This window comes from Chrysochloris asiatica, unplaced genomic scaffold (assembly GCF_000296735.1).
Source record: "Chrysochloris asiatica unplaced genomic scaffold, ChrAsi1.0 scaffold00144, whole genome shotgun sequence".
NCBI lineage: Eukaryota > Metazoa > Chordata > Mammalia > Afrosoricida > Chrysochloridae > Chrysochloris > Chrysochloris asiatica.
Genome location: NW_006408662.1, coordinates 2,051,148 through 2,061,435, shown reverse-complemented (window position 1 = coordinate 2,061,435; position 10,288 = coordinate 2,051,148). Strand labels below are relative to the sequence as shown.

General features: G+C 40.6%; 1 pseudogene; it reads right to left on the bottom strand.

The window, feature by feature from the left end:
* Positions 1–7,522: 7,522 nt before the first annotated feature.
* On the bottom strand, positions 7,523–9,585 carry LOC102818302 (annotated as a pseudogene).
* Between the last annotated feature and the right edge of the window lie 703 nt (positions 9,586–10,288).

Below are 10,288 nucleotides of genomic sequence, written 5' to 3'. Positions count from 1 at the left end.
GTAAAGATTTACAGCCTCGGAAACCCTGTACAGGGTCGCAATGAGTCGGAACCGACTCGACGGCACTTAACACCAACTATATATATATTAGCGTAGTGGTTACTAATCGGGCTGCTAACTGCAAGGTCAACAGTTTGTAACTACCAGCTGTTCCGTGGGAGAAGGATGAGGCATTCTGCTCTCATAAAGATTTACAGCCTTGGAAACCCTGTCCAGGGTCGCTGTGAGTTGGAACCGACTCCACGGCACACAGCCACCACTATATATATATATAAATGTAATTTTATCAAATTGGTAGTCACAGCAAGCATACCTCTTCATGTGAATCACCACCTCAGTCCATCTTTAGAGGTTTTCTCTGCTTTATTTTACTTGCTATGTTCCCTCTTTAGGTCATCACAGTTACTGTTTAGAGCCAGAAAAACAGAAGTATCATGTAAGAAATGGGTATAGCTACAAGAAACAAGCCCTCAAAAACATAGTCTTAAACCAATGACGGATTTTATTTTTCTTCACTTAACTGAACATTCCTAGTTGCAAGGGATGTGTTTTTCTGTTATATCTCCCTTACCCTCTCCTCCCCACCTCCTCTCAGCAAAGCAAAGTAAGATTCTGTTGGTAGGAAAATTCTGGGTTGGTATCAGCAGTCTCTGTCATACCTGAAAACAAAAACCGCTTCTAAATCACTGAAGTTGCTGAAATCGTAATGCAGAAAGAGTGAATAATGTTTTAAGATCAGAGTTGTCAATAGGAAATGATAGAACATTCTCAATAGTTTACTAATGGCTCTTCCTTTACTCCTGGTTATCTGTGGACATGGTGCCGATCCAAGTTGGAACCAGGATTTTAGATTTTATTGGCATTGACCACTACTGAAAATTAGACATTTTTTTCTATCACACCAGCTCATTACAAGTCATTTGAGTTTGTATTTTTTGAGAACTTTAGACTACTACATGATTTTTAAAAATTGTTATGAAATGATTAAAGTCAGTCTGTGAGCCATTGATTATTGAGAATTGATCTTCTATATCTGCTTCTCACTTTTCTCCTGGTTGATTCTTAGGGTTAAATCATCCATCCATCCATCCATCCATCCATCCATCCATCCATTCATTCATCATGTACTTAGGACTTAGTATGAACTAGCCTGTGATTCAAGGAGCTCTGGTAGCGTAGTGGTTACGAATCGGGCTGTGAACTGTAAGGTCAGCAGTTCGAAACTACCAGCGGTTCTGCGGGAGAAAGATGAGGCATTCTGCTCCCGTAAAGATTTACAGCCTCAGAAACCCTGTGCAGGGTCGCTATGAGTCGGAACCGACTCCACGGCACTTAACAACAACAACAACAACAGCCTGTGATTCACAGTAGTAAGGGTTCACAGATGAAAGTACACTCAGCTTCTGAGGACCTCACAGTCTATGAAACCAGAAAGGAATGTGCCCCTGACACAGAAGAGATTAATGGCCAACTGCACTAACATATAAGAGCTTTTGTCTCTTCCTTCCATAAGTCAAAAATAAATTATTCGAACCAAAGCAAATCCTTTGCACTGTTCTGTTTGTTTAAGTTTTTAAAAAATGAAAAGAAAATGAAGTCTTTTTCTGCCATCTAAAAACCCTAAATCTTGGAATCCAAGCTAAGGTGATCCTTTGTCACTTCACTGAGCATAAAAGATTGAAACAAACCATGAGTCAAAATCATTTCCTGTTTTGAGGCAGATTTGATTTAATTTTTGCTTTACATTTTCCTTTGTTCGCTCAACAGTCACGTTCTTTAATCTTCTTCCCTCTCAGTCCCTGCACTGTGCAGTTTATACCCAAACATCGTCATCTGACTGACAGAGCACCCTGCAGGGACACAATGAAGCATATTTTGTGTCTTGGTGTCAGGTAGAGGGGAGAGAGCAGGTGTGAGGGCCACAAGGAAGGGGGGCATGTGGGCCAGGTGGTCTGCAGGGATTTTTGCTAAGTTGCTGGTGGGTTGAAACCACCAACCACGAAGTCAGCAGTCCAGTGCTTATCCTACAGTGCCATGTGTATGATTTGTTGTTAAGTGCCGTTGAGTCAGTTCTGACCCATAGCAACCCAATATAGGGTTTCCAAGAGCAGCTGGTGAACTTGAACTGCCAACCTTGTGGTTCAAAGCAGCTTTGCAATCCACTGCATTAAACTACAGTGAGTGCCTCACCAGGACTCTTTGTGTATGATGAGCAGTCTATTTACCTATGTGGGTCGGGAAGGGCACAGATACCTGTTGTTGTTGTTAGATGCCATGAGTCAGTACAATTCATAGTGACCCTATGCAAAACAGAACGAAACACTTCCTGGTCCTGCGCCAACCTCACAATTGTTGCTACATTTGAGCTCATTGCTGATTTGACTGTGCCAATCCATCTCATTGGGGTCTTCCTCTTTTTCTCTGACCCTCCATTTTACCAAACATGATATTCTTCGCCAGGGACTTGTTCCTCCTAACAATATATGCTTCTGAGTTATGGTGTTGGAGGAAAATATTGTAAGTGCCATGGACTGCCAAAAGAATCAACAGATCTGTGTTGGAAGGAGTGCAGCAAGAGTGCTCTTTGGAAGCCATGATGGCCAAACTTTGTCTCTCATACTTCAGACATATTGTCAGGAGGGACCAGGTGTTGGAGAAGGATATCATGTTTGGTAAGGTGGAGGGTCAGAGAAAAAGAGGAACACCTCCGGGCTCAAGTGTGACAACAATAGTGAGGTTGGCCCAGGATCAGGCAGTGTTTCGTTCTGCTATGCATAAGGTCACTATGAGTTGGTACTGACTTGATGACATCTAACAACAACAATTATAACAATATGAGAGACGAAATCTGGCCATCCTGGCATCCAAGGAGCACTCTGGCTGTACTTCTTCTAACACAGATTGTTTTGTTCCTTTGGAAGTTCATTGTATTTTTAATATTCTCCTTCAACACCATAACCCAATTGCATCAATTCTTCTATGGTCTACCTTATTCAATGTTCAACTTTCACATTCATATGAGGTTATTGAAAATATCATGACTTGTGTCATACCTTAGTCCTTAAACTGACATCTTTGCCCTTCAACATTTTAAAGAGGTCTTGTGCAGCAGATTTGCCAAATGCAATACGTCGTTGGATTTCTAGACTGCTGCTTCCATGAGTATTGGCTGATCCAAGCAAAATGAAGTCTTTTGACAACTTCAATCTTTTCTCCATTTATATGATGATAAGTGTGACACCATGCCATCTCAATTTGTCATTCTTGGCATAGTAAGCCGTGTAATTGTCAGATTCAAAATGGCTAATACCAGTCTGTTTCAGTTCACTAATGCCTAGGATATGTGTCCCATTTCATTTTTGACCACTTCCAAGTTTCCTAGATTCATACCTTGTACATTCCATCTGATTACTAGTGAATGTTTACAGCTGTTTCTCTTAATTTGAGTTGTGCCCCATCAGTAAATAAAGATCCTGAAGCTTTTACTCCTTTTGATGTATCATAGTCGACTCTACTTTGAGGAGACAGCTCTTCTCCAGTCGTATTTTGAGTGCCTACCAACCTGAGGGGCTCATCTTCCAGCACTGTATCTGATAATATTCTGGTGTTCTTCATCATGTTTTAGTATTCAATATTCTGGGGCTGACAGTGTTTCACTGTTATTCATAGGGTTTTTTGTGATTAAATATTTGGAAGTAGTCTGTCGCTTCTCCTTCCTTGTCTGTCTTCTCTGGAAGCTGAGCTGAAACTTGTCCACCATGGGTGACCCTGCTGGTATGTAAAATACCCGTGGCATAATTTCCATAATCACAGCAACACACAAATCACTGCAATATGATAAACTGACAGGTGCGTGTTGGCACAGGTACCTGACTTACCATTTTTCCTTCCACAGATTTTGACCCTTCATACCTCTCTAGCCTGTGGAGAATGAGAGGTATTGTGGTGGTGGGGTCAGTGCGGGTACATTGTCCCAAGGCATAGCTGTAGGGAAAGGCACAGTCTTTCTTTTTCTGACCTTAGGTGGCCTCTGGTGAGGCTTGGTTCTCTTGTCTCTGGGAAGGATGTGGCTGGTGAGGGAGGGGTAGGTCTTCAGGGATAGCCTCAAGGCTGATATCTGGGGGAGTTAGGGAAGCTTCATTCTAGACTCTAAAAATACTAATCACACCCTTTCAGCTGTAACATTTCCAAATCCTAAGGTGGGGAATCCTCATTTTAAAAATTGAGAATAAAATTTACATACAGTGCCAGGCACAGATTTAAATGTATATTTCATGAGTTTTGACAAATATATACCCATGCAAACAAGTGATATATAGAACATTTCCATCGAATTTAAAAAGCTGTTGTATTCTTTAGGTATTGGTTTTAGTATTCCTTGTTTATGATAATACTTCCAGTCTTAAATTCTAGTTTATTCAGAAATAAAGATACAGACTCATTGCATGTGTGGTATGTAATTTTCTATCCTTTTAATCTTTCTCTGTCTTGATATTTAGTTTGTTTCTTATGCACATCATATACATAGATGGGCATTACTTTACTGTTAGTGTGAACACCTCTGACTTTTATTAAAATGTTTTATTTCTCTATATTCAAAACAATTATTAACATGGTTGGCTTAAGTTTGTCATCTTGCTATTTAATTTCTATTTGCTCTATTTCTCTCTCTCTCTCTCTCTCTTTTTTTTTTTTTGTAAGTTTTTATTGTGAACTGAGTGATAGTTTACATGGGAGAACATTAGTTTTACACCATTGTTTCATTGCAATGATTACAATCTCCTCCGTGCATTATCATTCATTCAACAGTATTTGCTTCCATTCCCTATTTTATTTTATTTATTTATTTTGGGTGTGTGTGTGTGGAATGTACACAGAAACACTCAGGAATATATAATTTAAACAACTAAAGGGCACAACACTCTGCAAGCCTACCTCCTGGCCACCAGTACCCAGTCTTTCTCTTTCCATGTGTCCAGAGTCCTCAACTGCTCCACCACTCCATGTCTTCATCTTTCCCTCCACCTCTGGTGTCACTACTTCTCTAGATAGAGTCCCACATTCCACTCATGCTCTTCTCCCTTGATGGTCCTAGGGACCTCTGTTCCTGGGCTGTAAGATTAACTACTCCCTCATTTTTGTTATAAAACTTTGGCAATCATAATTAGTCATGATAACAATTACTCACTATTGAATCATAAGAATCTTATCATTTCTTTTCACCAGACCCATCTAGACAAGATGAAAACTATTCAGTAGGGACTCTGCCTTCTCCTACACACTCTTAAATTAAACTCCCTCTTGAAAACTTGTAAGCCAGTCACTTCGTACTTTATTGTCCCCATATTTTAGGTAGCCAATGTCTAAGTTGCCAGTCCCTATCCATATACAGAGGGTATAGGATTGACACTTGATGTGAAGACTCCTTCCCTCTCAGTTGGTATTTTGAGCTACTACATTCATTAGTATAGGTCAGGTTCATCAAATTATAACAATTCATACTCATTTCCTTTATCTTTTTTTTTTAATCTTCCTCTAGTTGAGTTCTGATTATCAAGCCATCGAGGCTAGGTCAAATGGGTACTATATGCAAGTTTGAGCATTCTTGTGCATCTCCCCTCACTTCATATCAGCTGGATGCTTCACTCTCAGCTCTAGCCCTCCATGGCTATGTCATTGTCCATGGGCTCAGAAGTCCCAAGGTCTCACCACACTTCAGCCCAGCCATCCCTTCTTCTTCTCTTTCTCATCTTCAGATTAATGGGAGTCTATGGAGTGTGGTTGACCTCAGCCCGTTTCTTCATTTCTACCTTACCCCCTCTTCCACTCACCAATAGACCAACATGGTCACCAGTAAGCTTACATACATGCTCATGTGTTCCCTGTGATTTTCAGTCTTGGAGGGGGGTTTGTCCTGAAGGAACTTAATTGCTTGCCTTGATTATTGCCCCAGCAAACAACTTGCTTGTTCTTGTAGTAGCTAATCATACTGCCATTTTTGTTTTGGATTTTCCTGTTGATCTTTCTTTGAAGATGTAACTTGTATTGCTCTAGCTGTTTCAGGCTGGTCTGCTTGTCCTTTCTAATGGGAATGTCCCACCTCAGAAGGTTCTGGATGGGACTCAGAATTCCACCTAAGGTCCTGTACACTACCAAGGCTCCGCAAGACACCTATTTCTCTGTTGCCCTATCTCTTTTGTATTGCCCCCCAATTTTTTCTTTTGGCCCTCCTTTTGATTAATCAAATATTTTTTATATTCCATTTCCTATTTCTATTGATCTTTTATCTATATCTCTTTAGACTACTTATAATTGTCAATTTAGGGATCACATTATGCATCCTTTATTAAACTTAACTTGTTATTGTATTATTTCATGTAAAATGTTGTTGTTGTTAAGTGCCGTCAAGTCTTTTCTGACCCATAATGACCCTGTATAGGGTTTCCAAGGAGAAGCTGGTGAGCTTGACCCACCAACCTTGCAGCTCAAATGACTTTGCAGTCTGATGCACAACACCAGGACATGTAAAATGTAGAAACATTCAAATAGTGTATTTCCATTTACTATCCCGTATCCTTACAGGGTCTATGGGTCAGAAATGACTCAACAGCACTTAACAACAACAACATCCTTTATGTGTAGGGGTTGCAAGTTGGGCTGCTAAACTCAAGGTCAGTAGTTTGAAACTATCAGTTGTTCTGTGAGAGAAAGATGTGGCTTTCTGCTCCTGCAAAAATTTACAGCTTCAGAAACCCTATACAGGGTTGCTATGAGTCAGAACTGACCGCATGGCACATAACCACCACCACCACCATCATTTATGTGTATGTACTCCAAAATTTAGTGGCTTCAAAGACAATAGACATTTATTATGCTCATAATTTTTTTAAAATCTTTAATTGTGAGTTGAGTGGAGGTTTACAGGTAGATCATCAGTTTTACATTCCAAGAATCACATACTTTGTTTCATTACAATACCATTAGTTTACAGTATTTACCTCGATTCACCTCCCCGTGTCTCCTGCTGCCTTCACTATTCCTCTGCCAACTTCTCTCTTATCATATATTGCCTGCCCCATCCCCCATGTTAACTTGTGCCTACCATCTAGCCTATGAGTAATTTTTCTTCCCTTCACACCCAGCAACAACCATGGAATGTTTCTTTTATCAAGAACACCTTTTCTTAACTTTTAACATAAGTGGTTTCATATAATATTGGCCAATTTCACTCAGCATGATGTCCTCCAGGTCCATCCATGTTGTGACACGTTTTGCAGATTCATCGTTATTCTTCATTGTTTCCTAGTATTCTATTGTGTGTGTGAATCAAAGTTTGTTTAACCATTCTTCTGTTGTTGGACATTTAGGCTGTCCTGTCTCTGTCTTTCAGATGTGTCTTTTATAGGCAGCATATTGAAGGATCCTCTTTTTTATCTTTTTATATATTTTTAGGAGAAGTTAAGTCTTTAATTCCTTGCTGCACAGACAAACCTGCCTGAGTTGGTAGATTTCTGGTGACTAGTCAAAGACTAAATCCCATATCTTCATCTGACTCCTCCAACTCCTCCCGTGCTTCAACTGTGGTCAGGCTGAGGCGGCAGCAGGAGCAGCAGTGGTGGCCAGGGTCACAGGGGCAGCAGACACAACTGCAGATGGATCAGTAAGGAAGAAGGTGCACTCAGTTTCCACAGACAAAGCCAGGACCTGCTTGTACCCATTGATGATGCAATGGGGGACTGAGGCAACATTTGGGTAACCAATCTGAAAACATGATGGCAATGATGCAGACTCCCTCCAGGAAGTGAGAATGCAGCGCTTCCTCGGTGCTGTCAAGCACTTCCAGGTTGTAGATACCACCATTGTCAATCACCTGCTGGATCATTCGCCTGAAAGGAAAGGTGGAGGGGTTCAGCATGTTCAGCAGGGTGGCTTTGCTGGTTCCCACGTTGTCTCCAGGATTCATCAACTGCACGTCGCTTGGGATTTCAGTGGTGCCTCTGGAAATCTTCATGGTAATGCCCAAAACCTGGAAGAAGGAGGTCTTCTGGGCTGGTTCAATAACCTCACATGGGGCAATGACCCCAGCACAGGTGGTAGCTGACACCTTGTTGGTCAGCAGCATGTCCCTGATCTCAGTGAGGTCTTCCTTGGTCAACATGAGCCCCATATTGCCTCTGATGTGAAGCAACAGTTTCTTCAGAACTGGGTTGTTTTCCAGGTGTCCTCAGATGGCCTAGCACATCATGGTGTTCTTGCCCATCAGCACCACGGTCATCCATGCAGGGACATGTGGATCTGCTGCGTCTGATTGGAGTCCACCTTGTGTGCTCCCACTTTGAAACATTTTGGATAATCATCCAAAAGTTGTATGATCTACAAGAACAAGCAAGTTGTTCTCTGGGGAGCCATCAAGGCAAGCAATCAAGTACCTTTAGGACAAATCTCCTTCCAAGACTGAAACTCAAAGGGAACATATGAACAGGCATGTAAGATTGCTGATGACCACATTGGTCTATTGGTGAGTGAAAGAGGGGGAAGAAAGGCAGCAATAAAGAAATGGGCTGAGTTCAACCATGTTCCATAGACTACTGTCGACCTGGAGATGAGAAAGAGAAGAGGAAGGAATGGTTGGTCCAAAGTGTGGCAAGACCTTGGGATTTCTGAGCCCATGGACAAGGACACAGCCATGGAGGGCTAGAGCTGAGAGTGAATTGTCTAGCTGATATGAAGTAAGGTGAGATGCATAAGAACACCCAAACTTGCAGATAGTACCCATTTAACCTAACCTTGATAGCTTGATGATCAGAACTCGACTAGAGGAAGATAAAAACAAAACAAAACAAAAAAAACTTTGATAAAGGAAACAAGTGCAAATTGCCACAATTTGATGAACTTGTCCAATACTTAATGGATGCAGTAGGATTTTCATCTTGTCTAGATGGGTCTGGTGAAAGGAGATAGGGATAAGAAGCTTATGATTCAATAGTGAGTAATTGTTATCATGGCTAATTGTGACTGTCACAACTGTAAAGGTAGAAGTTTTGTAACAAAAAAGGGGGAGTAGTTAATCTTATAGTTCAGGAACAGAGGACCCTAGAACCATGAAGGGAGAAGAGCTCAAGGGGACTGTGGGACCCTATCCAAAGAAAAAGTGACATTCAGAGATGGAGGCAGAGATAAGGAAATGGAAAAAGAATAGCTGAGGACTCTAGACTTATGGACAGAGAAAGGCTGTGTGCTGGCAGCCAGGAGACAGAGTTGCAGAATATGCCCTTTGGTTGTTTAAATGATTATATATCGTGAGGGTATTTATGTACATTCCTTTCCCCCATCCAAAAAAAAACAGAGGGAATCGAAGCAAATATTGTTGAATGGTGATGCATGGATGTGATTGTAATCATTGCAATGAAATGATGAGTGTAAAACTGATGTTCTCCCATGTAAATCATCACTGAATTCACAATTAAAAAAAGAAAGAGTTATGCCTGATACTTAAAAAGATCAATAAACGTTGTTTTGAAGTAAAAAAAAATATATATGTATGATCTTAAGGAAGGAGTTGGACTCCCAGGTCACCCTGGGCATCACGGAGGTGCCTCAGGAATTGTCAATAAGGTTTGAAAATGATGTCACTGTTTTCTTATCCATTCTGCACCTTGTCTCTTTATTGGTGTATTTAATTCATTTACGTTCAGTGTAGTTAAAGACAGGTATGAGTTGACTGCCGCCTTTTGCTCTGCTTTTTGGGGGTTTAGTGGTGCTGCTGGTTTCTTTGTTCAATTTAATTTTCTATGCTGAGTTCAATTTTTGTGGATTTTCTGTTCATTTTATTCACTCCTGGTGTGGTGCTACATATTAATGAGTTAGAACCACCAACTTTGCAGTTCAAACTGACCTCGTAGTCCAGCGCATTAACCCACAACACTACACTACAATCCAGATATATAAGTATTTAAAGTAAATAAATATATAAGAATAAATAGAACCAAATATATCAATGTATGATGAAGTTGACTATATAGGAAAAAGAGGAGATAGTGTTGATACAGAACTTCCAAGTGGCAAGGAAGTCAAGTAGATGTCAAGGTAAAATAGAATGTTTTAAATGAGGGAAAATAATAAATTACAGTGTAATTTTACAGGAAATTAATACACCCTCACATCAAAATTAAAAAGAGGAAATCAAAATAATTTAGTAAACTTTGTTGTTGTTGTTAAGTGCCACCGAGTTGGTTCCAACCCATAGCGACCCTGTAGGGGTTTCCAAGAAGCAAGTGGTGAACTTGAA